Source organism: Nycticebus coucang, chromosome 1 (assembly GCF_027406575.1).
Source record: "Nycticebus coucang isolate mNycCou1 chromosome 1, mNycCou1.pri, whole genome shotgun sequence".
Lineage (NCBI taxonomy): Eukaryota > Metazoa > Chordata > Mammalia > Primates > Lorisidae > Nycticebus > Nycticebus coucang.
In genome coordinates this window covers 72,013,172-72,030,915 of record NC_069780.1, presented here as the reverse complement: position 1 = coordinate 72,030,915, position 17,744 = coordinate 72,013,172, and positions in this window count along the sequence as shown.

Here is a 17,744-nt window from a genome sequence, read left to right as displayed (position 1 = left end):
AGCTGGCACTGGCCTCCTCTGCACAAGCCAGATGCTTCCATCTTGGCCTCCCTGCCAAGGGGAGAACCTTAGAATCAAACACATCTCAGTACTGGGCATGGTGGCTCAGGTCTTCTGCTTTGGGGCTGTAACACAAACTCCCCCCAGGCAAAGGTTCTCCAAGGCCTATCTACCCGGTTAGAATGGGGGGAGGGTTGCAAAGAGGTAGGGAGAGCACTAAACACCTCAGTAAATCAATAAATCCTCCTGCCCTTCCCTCCTGATCTATTTCTTGTTGGAAACCAGGAGGATGCCTTATCCTAGACCTGACCCTCCTTGCCTGCCACAGGTACGTCCCCTGCTGAGCAGCCAGCATGCGGTGTGCCACTCTCCACACAAGCTGACTGCACCAGGGCGGCCACGGATCACAGCCGGAGGGGCCGGCACAGGCAAGGCTGAGCCAGAAACTAGCCCTGGGAATCTGACCAAGAAAACACGGACGGCCACTTTAGGCCAGCGTTGGACAGTAGAAATATAACGCAAGCCACTTCCACAGTTCAAAATTTTCTACTAGCCATCTTTTTTAAAAAGTAAAAAGGAGGGCGGCGCCTGTGGCTCAGTCGGTAAGGTGCGGGCCCCATATACCGAGGGTGGCGGGTTCAAACCCGGCCCCGGCTGAACTGCAACCAAAAAAAAAAAAAAATAGCCGGGCGTTGTGGCGGGCGCCTGTAGTCCCAGCTACTCTGGAGGCTGAGGCAGGAGAATCGCTTAAGCCCAGGAGTTGGAGGTTGCTGTGAGCTGTGTGATGCCACGGCACTCCACCGAGGGCCATAAAGTGAGACTCTGTCTACAAAAAAAAAAAAAGTAAAAAGGAACAAATGATATTTATTTTAATGTTTATGTAATTCAATATATTGAAAACTTCATCTCACATGCAAACGGTATAAAAAGTTATGAGTGAGATACTCCACATTCTTTCTTTCGTAGCAAGCCCTCGACATCCCGTGTGTATTCTGGATTCTGACTGGTCACGTGTCCAGTGCCACCTGTGGTGAGCTGCTGTCGTACCGGGCAGCACGGGTCCCCCACAAGGCAGACGGCTGAGCAAAGACGTGATGAGCTGTGCTCAGGCTTCCGGCTGCATGGTACCAGGCAAGACGCGAAAGACGAGGCAGTGTGGCAGAGGGGATGAGACAGAAATGAAAGCCAGCGGCGTGTTGGTACCGCGCTGGTGGAGCACCACGGACCCTTTTAGTCAGCTAGCTGGCAAATTGCCTCCTTAACACTCACGACGACCTTCTGCGGTCTGCACAATTATTATCCCATTTTGCGGGTGAGGAAACGGAGTCACAGCCTTTCTGTAACTTACTAAAGTGCACAGGCTGCCACAGACACGGCTTCTCCCCGTAACTTTCAGAGTAGTGTTGTGACCTATCTGCAAAGTACATTTCTGGTACCTGCGTCTCACAGTGCTCGTGAAGCCTCGGGGAGATAATCCGTAATAAGCAGCAAGCGCTTGGCATGGGGCAGGAGACACAGGCAGCGCTCTGTACCTGTTTGCTTTGGGGAGGGAGAAAGCTGGCTGAGCTGCAGACTTGCCCTGCGGCCGGTGCACAGAGACGGCGCCACCTGGCCCCAGAGGAGGATAGAATGCCAGTGACCCAGCAAGGAGAAGCAGAAACTAAAGCAGAGCCGGACAGAGACAGCAACAAGCCAGCTCAGCCCTCTTCCCAGTGAGGGAGGTCCAGCTGTGCGCACCCAGAAAGTGAGAAAACGTTAGTTTTGTTTTTTTTTTTCCATGAATCTGCTTGAGGCCATTTCACACCAGCAATTTGGCTGGACTTGATATAGTAACATGACTAAATCTGTTCCATTAGCATCCCATGGCCCCGAGTAGAACAGTTATATTAATGTCGCACACAGGGGAAGTCTTGTGGTGGGTTTTACCGTCATAAATCAGACATTATGTGTCCTTTGGCAAATCACTTAATGTCTCTGAGTTGACTCAGGTATAAAATAAAAGGTTTGAATTAAAGAGTCTGTCTTGTTTTTTTTTTTTTTTCAGCTAAAGAATTACACATTTTTAAAGTTTAATTTTAGTAATAAAGGTCTAAAAATGAGCTACTCTTAAGCTATTTTGAGATGACGTGGATTAGAGACTGGCACGTAATCATAACCTGAGCCGACACCAGCTCACCCCACTCCTGGTTTTAGGGCCAAAACATCCACTGAAACCGCAGGAAGGAAGAACCTGTTGGGCTCACACCTCCAGTCCTGTTTCTGGCTCCTTAACTCCAGCAGACACAAGGACATTGTCTTCCCTTTCAAAGATCTCTGGGGACTCTTACCTTTGGTAACTCAAGAACAATCTTTTCTGTCAGAATATTTTTCCCTTTCCATACCTTTATCATGAATTTCCATTGAAATTAACCAGTGCTCTTACATAGAAATTTGCTATGGTAGTATCACTATGATGATGAGAAATTTAATGTTCAGATAGACTTTAAAAAAACCTATAGATTTCTGGAGTGTGCAAGAAAAAGGTTCTCACTAGTCTCCTCAAACTCAACTTTAATTTACACAAAATACATAAAAGTGGGGGATCAAGGGACATTTATGCCCCTTAGCGGTCTTGTTGACTTTTGCTTCACCTCCCATGCTGCCGTGCACGGCACACTTCCTGCTATTAAAAAAAAAAAAAATAGTGGTTTTGTGCCCTTATTCTACCTACTTATCCTCTCTTTCATGCTCCCTGTTAAAGAACAACACGTACCCTCTGAACTTGTTTCATAAAAAATAAAAGGACTAAGACAGACAAATCGGACTTGACAACTAATTAATATTTGAACGCTTACTATTTGCAAAGCAATGTGTGAAACAGTTCACTGATATAAGGACGTATTGACAGGGTCTTCTCTCTCGGAGTTGACATTTCGCTTGGGTGAGGCAGCAAGGCGTAGAAGAAAGAGCTCTAAAGTCAGACAGCAAGCTATTGTTTGACCTGGGACAAGTTAACGCGGGCGAGCCTTAGTTTTCCCATCTGTAAAATAGGGAGACCATTTGATTTCTCACAAGGATGTGGTAAGGACGAGATACATTGAAGTGATGTCGAGCAGTGAATAAAAGCTATTATCAGAAGACAGAAAAATCCAGGTTACCAGAGTCTTGGATACCAGTATATCTCAAGTAGTAGCAAGAAAATATGGTTGATCTTAGAGGTGAGGTGAAGTTTAGATAGGTGGAGAGGAGGTGTAAGACATTCAAAGCAGGAGAAAGAGCTTGAACAAAGGCATGACTATGGGAGGAACAGAGTGTTGGTGTAATTATCCAGGCACAAAATGAGGCGTGCCTGACAGAGGGGGATGGGGCTGAGATGTGGGTAGAGTAAATGAAGGTTAAAGGAAGAATCAGTAATACCGGACATCGCTTGGATGGAGGCAAAAGAGGGTTATAAAATGACTAGTGTTTAGAGCAGGGGTGTCCAACCTGCGGCAATTTAGTGAGAAATTTTTTTACTTATCAGTGGTGGGCGATATCACAAAAATTATGCACAGACCTTTTTTGTTGTTGTCAATCATCTTTTATTAGTGTTTATGCATTGAATGTGTAGCCCAAGACAACTCTTATTCTTCCAGTGTGCAGCAGAGAAAAAAAAAATCCGGGTTTACAGCAACTGCACAAATATAATCTATGTCTAAAAGAGGGAAGTTGGTGGCATTCAAGTTTAAACATACTGGAAACACACCCTAAACATTCATTCATTTCTTCAGCCAAACTTTACTAAATGCCTACCCAGGGCAGGCCCTGTGCTCAGGGCTGAGGATACACAGATGAATAACAAACACAGAGACTTTTCTCCTCCAGGGCTGGTAAGGGAGACTAATGCATCCGCAGGTAATCACAAAACATCGTATATATGATTAAGAGAGATACAGAAAAGAGTATTAATATTTTGGAATTAAGAATTGTCTTTTCCCTTTTCAAAAAACCCAAAGATTCATATCTCATGACTGCATGTCAAAAATTAGTCTCAAATAATCCTGGGAACTTCTACATCTATGAGTGTCTTGAAGCATCTTTTTAGGACTCTACACCACGTGTGCTTTTTATCCTCATGGCCTTTAATCCCACGCACTGCCCAGGACTGCAACTGCCACTGTCCTGGACCAGCTTCCCTTTATGCATGCTGCCTTTTCTACCAACCTGGCTCCAAATCCCTGGAGTGTAATCATTTTAAAATTGCTTGGCTCCAATGCAGAGGACCAATGCAGTATACCAAGCACATCATAAGTCATCTGGTAACTAATTTAGCATAGACAAAAACTATGGAAAATCAAGGTAATGGATCTCTCTGTTCAGAACTCTATGTTCAGAACTCACTTATTTTAATGCAACCTTCTTCCAACCTTTCCAAGGATGTAGGAAAAATAGCTCCCCCTTATTGAGATCCTATGGTGTCAAGCACACAGCTAACACTTTATATACAAACTCATTTAATCCTCCTAACAACCCTGTAAGATATGTCCTCATTCTATCCCTGTTTTACAGATGAGAAAACTGAGGCACAGAAAGATGAAAGTAATTTGCCTTAAGTGGCATTGCTAATAAGAGGAGGAGCTGAGTTTCAAACCCCAGCCAAGTAGTTCTGGAGCCTGTGTTCCTAATGTCCATGCTGTTTCTATGCTACTATATACGAGGTCAGACAATTCAGTTTGAGAAACCGACCTAGAAAAAGTGCTACAAACGCACTGCTGAATAACCCTACGGACACCTTGGAAGTCCTCCCCTTGGGAAGCTGTGCACTGACACCAGGACCTAGTCCACCCTTTAAAGCAATTTTGGAACTCTTTTTCTGCAATGATAATCAGAGCAGTCATCATATGTGACTGACAGCTAATTTCACAAACTCATCCTAGACAAGTGCTACACACCTCACTGCTGAACATCACTATGGTCACCAGATGGCCGAGGGGATCACTAGGAAGGTGACTGCAGTGATACTCAGCAATGAGGTGTGTAGCACTTTTCTAGCATAAGTTCTCAAAGTTAATTGTCTCACCCAAAAGTCAAGAAATCAGAAACATACAGGGACAGCGGCATGTGACAATCCCAAAGAACTAATTAAAGATGGAGGACAGAACTTCAGCTTCCTGCTTATCCAATGGGGGCCGGTGATTGGAGTTCCAGTGAGTAAGCAATCTACCCAGAACTTCCTCTCACTGCAGACCTCACATCCTAACCCCATAAACCCACCATAAACGGACAAACTGACTTCGGCACCCACAGCATCCTCAATATTGAATGCTGTGGAATATTTTCCCTTTCTTCTTTTCTCAAGTTAAAAAATATATTTAAAGCTGTAAGGATGTATTTTCTTTTTTCTTCTCTCTTTTTTAAATAAAGAACACAGCATTATGGTTGAATATTTAAATATCGTATTTCTTTTCTCAACCCCACACTGCCCTTTTATCGCCCATCACAGAAGCAGCCATAACAGATAGAGTTTATTCTACTTTAAGGAAACAATTCAAATCTTTACCTACCCTGCAGTAAGTAAGAAGCAGCAAGGCCTTTGGTTAGCCCCCCAGGCTCCCTAGAATGAAATTTTTGAATGTGAAAATCCTTCATCAACTTTTTTTTTTTTTTTAGATCGTATTTTGCTCTGTCACCCTGGCTAGAGTGCAGTGGTGTCATCATAGCTCACAACAACCCAAATTTCTGGGTTCAAGTGATCATCCTGCCTCAGCCTCCTGAGTAGTCAGGACTGTAGACCCATGCAACCACACCTGGCTAATTTTTCTATTTTTAATACACATGGGGTGGGGGGAGGATGTCTTACTCTTGCTCAGGCTGGTCTTGAATTCTTGACCTCAAGGGATCTTCCTGCCTCTGCCTCCCAGAATGCTAGGATTACAGACGTGAGCCACCGCTCCTGACCTTCAGGAAAATTTTTAGTTTTTTTTAAAGTATCTTCCAAGGCATCTACAAAAAGACCAAATTCCAAAAATGCTTCTCTAGTTCACTTTCATAGACTGTTTCCTCAGAACCAATTCCTTCTTGGCTTTATAACCCTCAGCTCCAGTGCTGGGTTCACCTTTCCCCCAAACCAACCATAGGTCTGCCCCCACAGCCCTTTCTCCTGCTCAACAGACATCCAAAACCAGCTCTTGCTTACCAGCCTCCTGAGACAGCAGGAGGGTCAGCCTCTTGGGCAGCGCCCCAGAGCCCAGAAATGTTAGGCCTTTCATGGCCAGGATCTGAGATGGCTCTCTTGGGAGCAAAGTGCTTGGCGACATTGACTTCCACACGCTCCATTCACACACCTCCAAATGTGAGAGTGGCCCTGTCTTCATGACTTTGAGACATCTCAGGAAATTCAATCATTTGCTTCCAACCTTGTAGCAGTTGAGGAAAGCCAGAAGTAAAGATAACAGACCCCCCAATTCCCTCATCAGAGCTTAACTCTTCACATAGAAACACTCCAGTAAAGTGAGCAAAATCCACATGATAACAGCGCCCATACAAGTTTAACAAGTCTACAGAGCCAACAATATCACTTTAACGCCATTTTTTCACCAACCCCCACGCTGACTGACTTCCTTATCTTGGGAGGGGCAGCAATATTTAACATCAGTCTTAGTCTTCCCATCAAAGCCCCACTCACACACATACTACTGAAGGATCCATCATCAGGCAGAAAATGCTATAGAAATGGTGTAATTTTACACCAGAGCCACATATGGCAGTCCATAAGATGGTTTGCCTTTCTATGTTATGCATATGAAATAATACAATTTGAAATATAAACAAGATATAGAACAGTCCTGAGTAGGATTTACTCCATACAGTCAATTTTTAAAAATCATAAATAGTATATAAATAATCATCTTTTCAAAGTTTCTATCACATGTGGTAGTTTCATGTGTCAACGTATAAATGTACCACATGGCTGGTTCAACGTTATCTCTGATTGTGTCTGTGAGGGTGTTTCTGGAGTTCTGTATCTGAACTGGTTGACTGAACATAAGAGATGCTGTTCTGAGAGTGGGTGGACATCATCCAGTCCACTGAGGTCCTGAATAAACAAAAAGGCAGAGGGATATTGAATTCACTCTCTGACTGCTTGAACTGTACCATTGATCTTCTCCTGCCCTCAGAGCTTCTGAGTCTTAGGCATTGAAAGTCATACTGGATGTCTACATGTAAAAGACTGAAACTGGACACACACCTTTCCCCACTCACAAAAATTGATTCCAGATGGATAAAGGACTTAAATTTAAGGCATGAAACAATAAAAATCCTCAAAGAAAGCATAGGAAAAACACTGGAAGATATTGGCCTGGGGAAAGACTTCATGAAGAAGACTGCCATGGCAATGGCAACAACAACAAAAATAAACAAATGGGACTTCACTAAACTGAAAAGCTTCTGTACAGCTAAGGAGACAATAACCAAAGCAAAGAGACAACCCACACAATGGGAAAGGATATTTGCATATTTTCAATCAGACAAAAGCTTGATAACTAGGATCTATAGAGAACTCAAATTAATCCACATGAAAAAAGCCAACAATCCCATATATCAATGGGCAAGAGACATGAATAGAACTTTCTCTAAAGATGACAGACGAATGGCTAACACACATGAAAAAATGTTCATCATCTCTATATATTAGAGAAATGCAAATCAAAACAACCCTGAGATATCATCTAACCCCAGTGAGAATGGCCCACATCACAAAATCTCAAAACTGCAGATGCTGGCGTGGATGTGGAGAGAAGGCAACACTTTTACACTGCTGGTGGGACTTCAAACTAGTACAACCTTTCTGGAAGGAAGTTGGAGAAACCTCAAAGCACTCAAGCTAGACCTCCCATTTGATCCTGCAATCCCATTACTGGGCATCTACCCAGAAGGGAAAAAATCCTTTTATCATAAGGACACTTGCACTAGACTGTTTATTGCAGCTCAATTTACAATCGCCAAAATGTGGAAACAGCCTAAATGCCCACCAACCCAGGAATGGATTAACAAGCTGTGGTATATGTATACCATGGAATACTATTCAGCCATTAAAAAAAATGGAGACTTTACATCCTTTGTATTAACCTGGATGGAAGTGGAAGACATTCTTAGTAAAGCATCACAAGAATGGAGAAGCATGAATCCTATGTACTCAATTTTGATATGAGGACAATTAATGACAATTAAGGTTATGGGGGGGAAGCAGAAAGAGGGACAGAGGGAGGGGGGTGGGGCCTTGGTGTGTGTCACACTTTATGGGGGCAAGACATGATTGCAAGAGGGACTTTACCTAACAATTGCAATCAGTGTAACCTGGCTTATTGTACCCTCAATGAATCCCCAACAATAAAAAAAAAAAAAGAAAATGTAAAAAAAAAAGAAAGTCACACTGGAATCTGCACCATTGACTCTTGGGTTCTCAGGCCTTCAAACTACACCACTTGCTTTCCAACTTATAACGAGCAGCAGATCATGGGACTTCTCAGCCTCCATAATCACATGAGCTCATACCTTCTAATAAATCTCCAGCCAGGCAGACCTCAGAGATACTTCAGGTTTGGTTTCAGAACACCACAATAAAGCAAGCATCACAATAAAGGGATACTTTACATTTTTGACTCCCAGTATAAAAGGTATGTTTACACTATACTTTAATCTACTAAGTGCAATAGCATTGTGTCTTAAAAATGTATGTAACTTAAATAAAAAAATAATTTATTGCTAAAAAGTGATAACCATCATCTGAGCCTTTAGTGAGCCATAATTTGGTGGAACATCTTGCCTGGATGTCGATGGCTGTTGACTGATGGGGACAGGTGATTGCTGAAGGCTGGGGTGACTGCAACAGTTTCTTAAAATAAGACAACAATGGAATTTTCCACTTCAATTGACTCTTTCTTTCACAAAAGATTTCTCTACAGCATATGATGCTGTTTGATAGCAGTTTATCACAGCAGAACTTCTTTCAAAATTGGGGTCAGTCCTCTCAAAACCTGTCACTGCTTTATCAACTCATTTATGTTCTAAAACACTTGTTGTTATTTTAACAATGTTCACAAGATCTTTACTGGGAGCAGATTCCATTCCATGAAACAACTTTCTTTGCTCATCCATAAGAAGCAATCCCTCAACCATTCTACTTTCATCATGAGGTTTCAGCAATTCAGTCACACCTTCAGGCCCTCCTTCTAATTCCAGTTCTCTGGCTATTTCCACCACATCTGTAATGATTTTCTCCACTGACGTCTTGAATCCCACACAGTCATCCATGAGGTTGAAGTCAATGTCTTCCAAACTTCTATTACTGTTGATATTTTGACCACCTCCCATCAATCATGAATATTCTTACTGGCATCTAGAATTGTGAATCCTATCCAAGTTTCCAATTTACTTTTCACAGATTCATCAGCAAAATCACTACCGATGGCAGCTATAGCTATATCTAATGTTTTTCATAAATACCTAAAAGTCAAAATTACTCATTGATCCATGGGCTGCAGAATAGATGATGCATTAACAGGCATGAAAACAACATTCATCTCCCTGAGACCTCTTGGATGACTGAACACATTGTCAATGTGCAGTAATATTTGGACAGAAATCTTTTTTTCTGAGCAGCAGGTCTTAACAGTGGGCTTAAAATATTCAGTAAACTATGCTGTAAACAGATGTGCTGTCATCCAGTCTTTGTTTTTCTGTTCCTGAGCACAGACAGAGTAGGTCCGGCATAATTCTGAATTCATTATCCTGTAACAAAGGAGTCAGCCTGTCTTTCAAAGGATGTCAGATATTGATTTCTATTCTCTAGCTATGAAAGTCTTAGAGGCATCTTCTTCCAGTAGAAGGCTGTTACAACTACACTGAAAATCTGTTGTTGAGCATAGCCACCTTCATCAGTTATCTCAGCTAGCTTGTTCACCTTGAATTTTTACATTACGGAGATGGCTTTTCTCCTTAAGCCTTGTGAACCATCCTCTGTTAATTTCAAACTTTTCTTCTGGAGCTTCCTCACCTCTTTCAGCATCATAGAATTAAAGTGAGTCAGGGCCTTGGTCTAGGTTAGCCATTAGCCATTCTCTTTGGCTTAAGAGAATGTTTGTAGCTGGTTTGGTCTTCTACTTAGACCAATCCAACTCTCTCCATATCAGCAATAAGGCTGTTTTGCGGTCTTATCATTCTGGTGTTCGCTGTAGTAGTTTGTTTTTGCAGTTTTTGGCCAGGGCTGGGTTTGAACCTGCCACCAAAGGAGTAGTGCCTACTCCTTTGAGCCACAGGTGCCACCCCACTGCAGTAGTTTTTTTAAGAACTTTTTCTTTGCGTTCACAACTTGACTAACTTGTGCAAGAGACCTAGCATTTGGCCTGTCTCAGCTTTGGACCCGTCTTCCTCACTAAACTTAATTATTTCTAGTTTCTGATTTAATGTGAGAAGATGTGCAATTCTTCCTTCTACTTGAACACTTAGAGGACATTATTGGGTTGTGAATTGTCCTAATTCCAATACTGTTGTGCCTTAGGGGAAAGGGAGGCCTGAGGAGAGGAAGAGAGATGGGAGAATGGCCAGTTGATAGGGCAATCAGAACACACACACTTATCAGTTAAGTTTGCCATCCTACATGAGTGTATTTCATGCCCACCCAGTGAATTATAACAGTAATATCAAGGATCACTGATACAGATCACAATAACAGATATAAAAATAATGAAAAAGTTGGAAATATTGTGAGAATGTCCAAAATGTGACAGAGACACAAAGTGAGCACATGTTGCAAAAAATGTTCCAACAGACTCCCTTGACACAGGATTGTCACAAATTTTCAGTATGTAAAAAACACAACATTTGCAAAGCACAATAAAATGAAGTATGGCTGTATCTATATTTAGCTACATCTGGGGTTATGGGGTGGAGGGGTGGGGTTTGAGATACAGTCTCAGTCTGTCACCCTGGATAGAGAGTCGTAGCATCATTACAGCTTACAGCAACAACCTCAAACACTTGGCTTCAAGAGAAACCTCCTGCCTCAGCCTTCCAAGTGGTGGAACTACAGACACCCACCAGAATGCCCGGCTTCACCAGTTATATTTATATCTATATTTTATACAGTAGTCTTCCCTTATGGAAAGGAAATACTTTCCATGACTCTCGTTAAATGCCTGAAGCTACAGATAGTACTAAACCTAATTGCAATCAATGCAGAATACATTTCTGTTCATATCTTCTACCCACAAATTTAGTGCCCTTTCTGTCTTAACTAAGCACTTATCATGCATGAGAGCCACAATGCTTACAATTTAAGGTGTGATAGCAAAACCAGCACAAACTTCTTTGTCTTCTATACAATTTCATAAGTGGAAGATCTGTTCCTATTATAGATCTTACAACCTCAGCATATTTTTTTCTTCCCTCATTAAGGTGGGAACTTATACCTTTTTACTTGAAGGAAACATTTTATGGCTTCTCTTTGGCATATCTAAATTGCCAGCATCACATTATGAAGTCAAGTAAGGGCGACTTGAACACAAGCGCTGGGCTACCATTCCAGTCAGTCTGATAACTGAGACGGATTTGAGATGTGACTAACGGGCCGAGAGTACACATAGCACGAATACACGGGCAAAGGGCTGATGCACGTCCTGCGTGGGATGAAAGGGGACAGCAGAGTTGACGGTGCTCAGAACAGGGTGCCACTTAAAACTTCAGAACTGTCTATTTCTGGAATTTCCATTTAATCTTTTCAGACCACAGTTGATACAGGTCTGTGAAACCGTGGAAGGTGAAGCCATGGATGAAAGAGAAGCACTGTGTCTCTCTCTATATCCATATCCATAGACACATACAACTGTACTTACCTCCTCCTGGTCTTATTTCTCTGGAGAACCCTAAAATACCACATGTATTATTATTTTTACCAAATTTTGTCAATGGCTTAAACACTTTAAATTTTTAAATGAATTTAAATGAATGATTAGCCCATGCTCTGAGCTTCCTGGCAGCTAAGTAACAGAGGTAAATATAATCAGCTGCCTACTTCTCATAATCTTTATGGAACATATAAACAAAAATGGGCTAAAATTTTACATAAGGGCCAATGAGATGAGCTGTCAACTAGCGGAAGGACACACCCTGCAGGGGTCCTCAAACTACGGCCCACGGGCCACATTCGGCCATGTGATTGTATTTATTCCCGTTTTGTTTTTTTACTTCAAAATAAGATATGTGCAGTGTGCACAGGAATTTGTTCATAGGTTTTTTTTTTTTTTAAACTATAGTCCGGCCCTCCAACGGTCTGAGGGACAGTGAACTGGCCCCCTGTTTAAAAAGTTTGAGGACCCCGGATGGAGGCTGATCGTGGGCTCTATCAGGGCTCCTGGACAGGGACTCCCTGGGGCTCCTTCTCTCCAGCACCTTGGGAGGAAGGTGTGGCCAGTTGCAACTCTGGCCTGGGGGTGACCAGCTGCTGGGAGGAGCAGTCAGACAACTGCAGGGCAGAATAATGATGGAAAAAACAATCTAGACCATCCAGAGCAATGAGCTGAAACTAACAAGATGAAATTAAACAAGGACAAAAGTTAAGTGCTTGCCTTAGATCAGAAAAAGACCAATGGCATGGACCCAGGATGAGGGAGATATGCCTCACACCTCCCCAGTTGGCTCTTAAACAAACAACAACAACAAAAATCCTTTAGGGTTTTAAACTGAAAGTATGTCATCAAAAAACAAAACAAAAGTTTTCAGTGCAATTTTGTCTCCCCAACAAGGGATAAAGCTGTCCCATTATACTCTGAGATTGCTAGTTTACATTTGCAATTAGATTCTGGAAACACTACTTTATTTCTTTCATGGAAGACAGGGTATATGCCAAGAGTAAAAGTAATTTTTGAAAAAGCAAAGTAATCAGTAAACTCCTCCCACCAAACCCAGCTATTCCTACTGCTTGCATGTCATTTTTCATGTTGCATGCTACACTTTAAAATGAATATACATGTATAGTTATAAACAGAATAAACATACACAAACTGGAGCGCACTGACCAGAATGTGGCCAGGGTGGTTTATGGACTCTGAAACCAGGCGTTTCTGGAGACTAGATGACCAGACAGGCAGTTTCATCTTGAGGAGAGAAGGTTCATGCCAGCACCCTCAAATATCTGGAGGGTTGACAAAAAATTAGGCTTGCCTAAGATAAACTTAAGAGTTATAAGAAGAATAGCATTTGTAAAATCTTCAGGGTTTTTAATGTGCCGTCTCTTTTTAAAAGATGATTTTACCCTTATAATAGGTATGGAAAATATTATTGGTTTGTTATTATAATATTTCCATTTTTGCAGGTAAAAAAAATTTGGATTAAAGACAGTAAAGTGATTTGAGCAAGATGATATAACCAGTATGTGGCAGGGCTGAGACATGACCAATGTGTTCAAGGTATAGGGAGACAGAGTTAAATCCAATATTAAAGGGAAAAACTACCACGAGTCAGATGTGTACAAAGACACAGATCTGATGTCTCCAGATTTCCCCACAGACAGTGTCTACTAATGAAGCAATAGATGAAAAGCATTTAAGAACTGGCCAAACCAGTGTCTTTCACATTTCTCAATCACGAATGATAGTAGAAAATAATATTTTGTATCGCCACTAAATACACACACTCTAAGAATAAATGGAAACAAGTTTAACACAATATTAAGTTGTTGTAAATGTATATAATTTTTATTTGTTTTTAAATGCTAACCTTTAACCACTAGACGGATTTAATTTCCATTGCCATATCATCTAGACTGAAAAACACTGTACACAGAACTACTTAGTGGGATTGCTTGGGTGGGCTAGGAGACCAGAAATTCCTTCCAACAGTGAGATTCAATAATTCTGAGTTTCCCCAAAGTCTATTATGTGGCTATATAAAAAAAAAAAACCCTAAATGAAAATGCTTTTTGCCTTCAGTTTATTGTTACTCTGACTCATTGAACTTTTCCACTCTCGATTCTATTATTCCTAGTATTATCTGTCCTTACTTATACCATGTGGAAAATTTGGTATTCTTTTATCTTACAAATGGATAAAAATACTAAACTGTACAAAATCAAGAACAGAAGGTTGTGACACATTTTAAGTAGAGTTGTTCACACAGCTGTGATTGTTTACATACACTGCCTTTTCTTTTCCAAGTAATCAGTTACAAATCCTTCAATCATACTAACAACTATTCTACTTCATTTTTGTCCAGAGTCGGAAAATATTGTTCAATGTGTTGTAAAGATTAAAAGAAACCACGGCTATAGCACAGGATGGTTGGTTCTGAAGATTAAATGAGATATACGCTGAGTGGTGTGAATAGAGCCTGGCACATGGGAATTGCTTAACAGGTGTTAGGAGGGCGCTGACGGTGACATTGTTGATGACATTCCTCCAGGGTAGCAGCCAAGAAACTGTGTGGATTAAAATATTCTGTGGTCTCCAAGTGAGCCCATGCTGGCTCCTAAAAATCACTCCTTTTTATCCTGTTTTTTCCCTAATTCTTTTGGGTACTTCAAAGTTTTAGCATCAAGGTTACTGGTCTGTTGTTTCTCTGCCATTTCTTACTTTTCTAAACAAGAAGATTTGATCATGTCTCATTTTCTTCAACATGTCACAGGCTTCTGACAGTTTTCTGTGCCCCCCTGCAAGTTGTTTTGTGTGGTGGGATGTAATTCAATGCACCTAGAGACTGCAGTTAACTTAGACATGCTACTTCTGTATTTTGCTGGATTTAGTTTTCTAGAAATGTTTTCAGCTGGGAGATTATTCTTTTTGAAGAATAAAGAAATAAAATAAGACCTAAGCAGCCTGGCCTTCATGTTATCTGCAAATATAATCCTATCCTCATTAACAAGTAGTTTTACCCCTTGGTTATTCACTTTATCTGAAAAGCCTCGCCATATTTGGAGATTTGGGATTCTTTTTTAAAAAAATTATTATGATTCTCCCCCAGCTTCTGGTAACCATCATTCTACTCTCTACTTCTATGAGTTCAACTTTTTGAGATTCGACATACAAGCGAGATCATGCAGTATTTGTCTTTTTGTGTCTGGTTTATTTCACTTAACATAATGTCCTCCACATTCATCCACGTTGTCACAAATGACGGGATTTCTTTCTCTCTGAAGGCTGAATAGTATTCCATTGTATGTCTATACAACATATTTTCTTTATCGATTCATCTGCTGAATACCAGGTTCCTTCCATATTTTGGCTACTGTGAGCAATGCTGCAATGAACACAGGAAGTGCAGATTATCTCCTTAACATACTGATTCCAACCCCTTTTTATATATAACCAGAGATTGGATTGATGGATTGTGTAGTAATTTTACTTTTAGTTATCTGAGAAGACTCCATACTGTTTTCCATAATGACTGCATTATTTTATACTCTTACCACAGCACACAAGGATTTCCTCTTCTCCACACCTTCACCAGGATTGTTATCTTTAATCTTTTTGGGACTAGCCATTCTAACAGGTGTGAGGGGAGATCTTACTGTGATTTTAATTTGACAATCAGTGACGATGAGCATGTTTTCTGTTGGCCATCTGTATGTCTTTTTTTGAGAAATGTCTATTTGGGTCCTTGTCTCTTTTGAAAATCGGGTTGTTTTCTTGCTATTAAATTGAGTTCCTTATAAAGTCTGGATATTTGCCCCTTGACATATGTATGTAAGCATTTTTCCCCAAGCCATGGATTGCCTCTTCACTCTATTGTTTGCTTTGGTGTACAGGAGCTTTTTAGTTTGATGCAATCTCATTTGTTTATTTTTGCTTTTGTTGCCTGTGTTTTTGAGGTCATGTCCAAGAAATCTTTGCCCAAACCAATGTTGTGAAATTGGTCCCTATGTTCTTCTAGCATTTTTATAGTTTCAAGTCTTATTCATAATTGAATTTAATAAAGTCACAGGATAAAAAACCAGCACTTAAAAATTGGTAGTGTTTCTTTACATTAAAAATGAACTACCTGAAAAAGAAATCAAGAAGGTAATCCCATTCAAAATAGTATATTTAAAAAACCCTTAGGAGCAAATTTAACCAATAAGGTGAAAGATCTGTACAGTGAAAACATTAAACATTGATGAAAAGAAATAGTAGAAGACACAAATAAATGAAAAGGTATCCTATGTTCATGGATTGGGAGAATATTGTTAAAATGTCCATACTGTATAAAATGATCTACAGATTCAGTGTACTCACTATCAGAATTCTAGTGTCACTTTTCATGGAAATAGGAAAATTGTAAAATTTATATGGAACCACAAATGACCCTGAACAGTGAAGGCATAAGCAAAAAGAAATACTCAGCAAAGGGCAGCGCCTGTGGCTCAGTCGGTAAGTCGTCGGCCCCATATACCAAGGGTGGCAGGTTCAAACCTGGCCCCGGCTGAACTGCAACCAAAAAATATCTGGGCGTTGTGGCGGGCACCTGTAGTCCCAGCTACTCGGGAGGCTGAAGCAGGAGAATGGCTTGGGCCCAGGAGTTGGAGGTTGCTGTGAGCTGTATGATGCCATGGCACTCTACCAAGGACCATAAAGTGAAACTCTGTCTCTAAAAAAAAAAAAAAGAAATACTCAGCAAAAGCAACAAAGCTGGAGGCATCACCCTAGCTGATTTTAAAATCTATTACAAAATTAAAGTAACCAAAACACCAGGGTACTAACAGAAAAACAAACATATTGACCAATGGAACAAGCTAGAGAGTCACAAATAAACCCACATGGCTGGGCACCGTGGCTCACATCTGTAATCTTAGTACTTTGGGAGGCCAAGGCAGGTGTATTGCCTGAGCTCAGGAGTTCAAAACCAGCGTAAGCAAGAGCAAGACCCTATCTCTAAAAAAAAAAAAAATAGCCAGGCATTGTAGCAGATGCCTAAAGTCCCAGCTACTTGGGAGGCTGAGGCAAGAGCATCTCTCAAGCCCAAGAGTTTGAGGTTGCTGTGAAACCATATGATGTCAGGTCACTCTACCAAGGGTAACGAAGTGAAACTTTGTCTCAAAAAACAAAACAAAACAAATAAACCCACTCATGTAGGATGAATTAATTTTTTAAAAAGGCGACAAGAATAAATAATGGATAAAGGAGTGTCTCTTCAATAAGTGGTGTTAGAAAAACTAAATATCCACATAGAGAAGAATGAAATTGGACTCTTATCTTACAACATATGCAAAAATCAACTCAAAATAGATTTATCTTGAGATATTCAGGTGGTGAGTGGTTTAAAGTTTCTGGAGCCAAACTGCTAGGTTTAAATCTCACCTCTGCCACTTAATAGCTGGGTGATGCTGAGCAAGTGTCTTACTCTCTCTCTGCTTCAATTCCATTCCTCATTTGTAAATACAATAATATCTATTTCCTAGGGTTGTTGTGAAGATGAAATCAATTGTACAGACCTCAGAATAATGGTCAGCACAGAGTAAACCCTGATTCTACGTTAGCTCTCTGATGGTTTTTTCTTTCTCTTTGGGATTTGCATCTAGAAAGAAACTTTACAAAAGTTCTTAAATTTCTGGAGTCTCTTCCCACAAGGTGATGTTTTCCCTGAACTGAACATTTTGATATCTGCTTTCATAAAGACTGGGACATGTGTCCAAAGCACTTGGTGTTTATTTTATTCCCTGGTCCACATGCCAAAATGACGGTCACTTTCTCTCTCAAATTCCCTTCGCTTCCCTGTCAGTGAGCATGCCCTTATGAGTTTAGTATCAGCCATCCTTG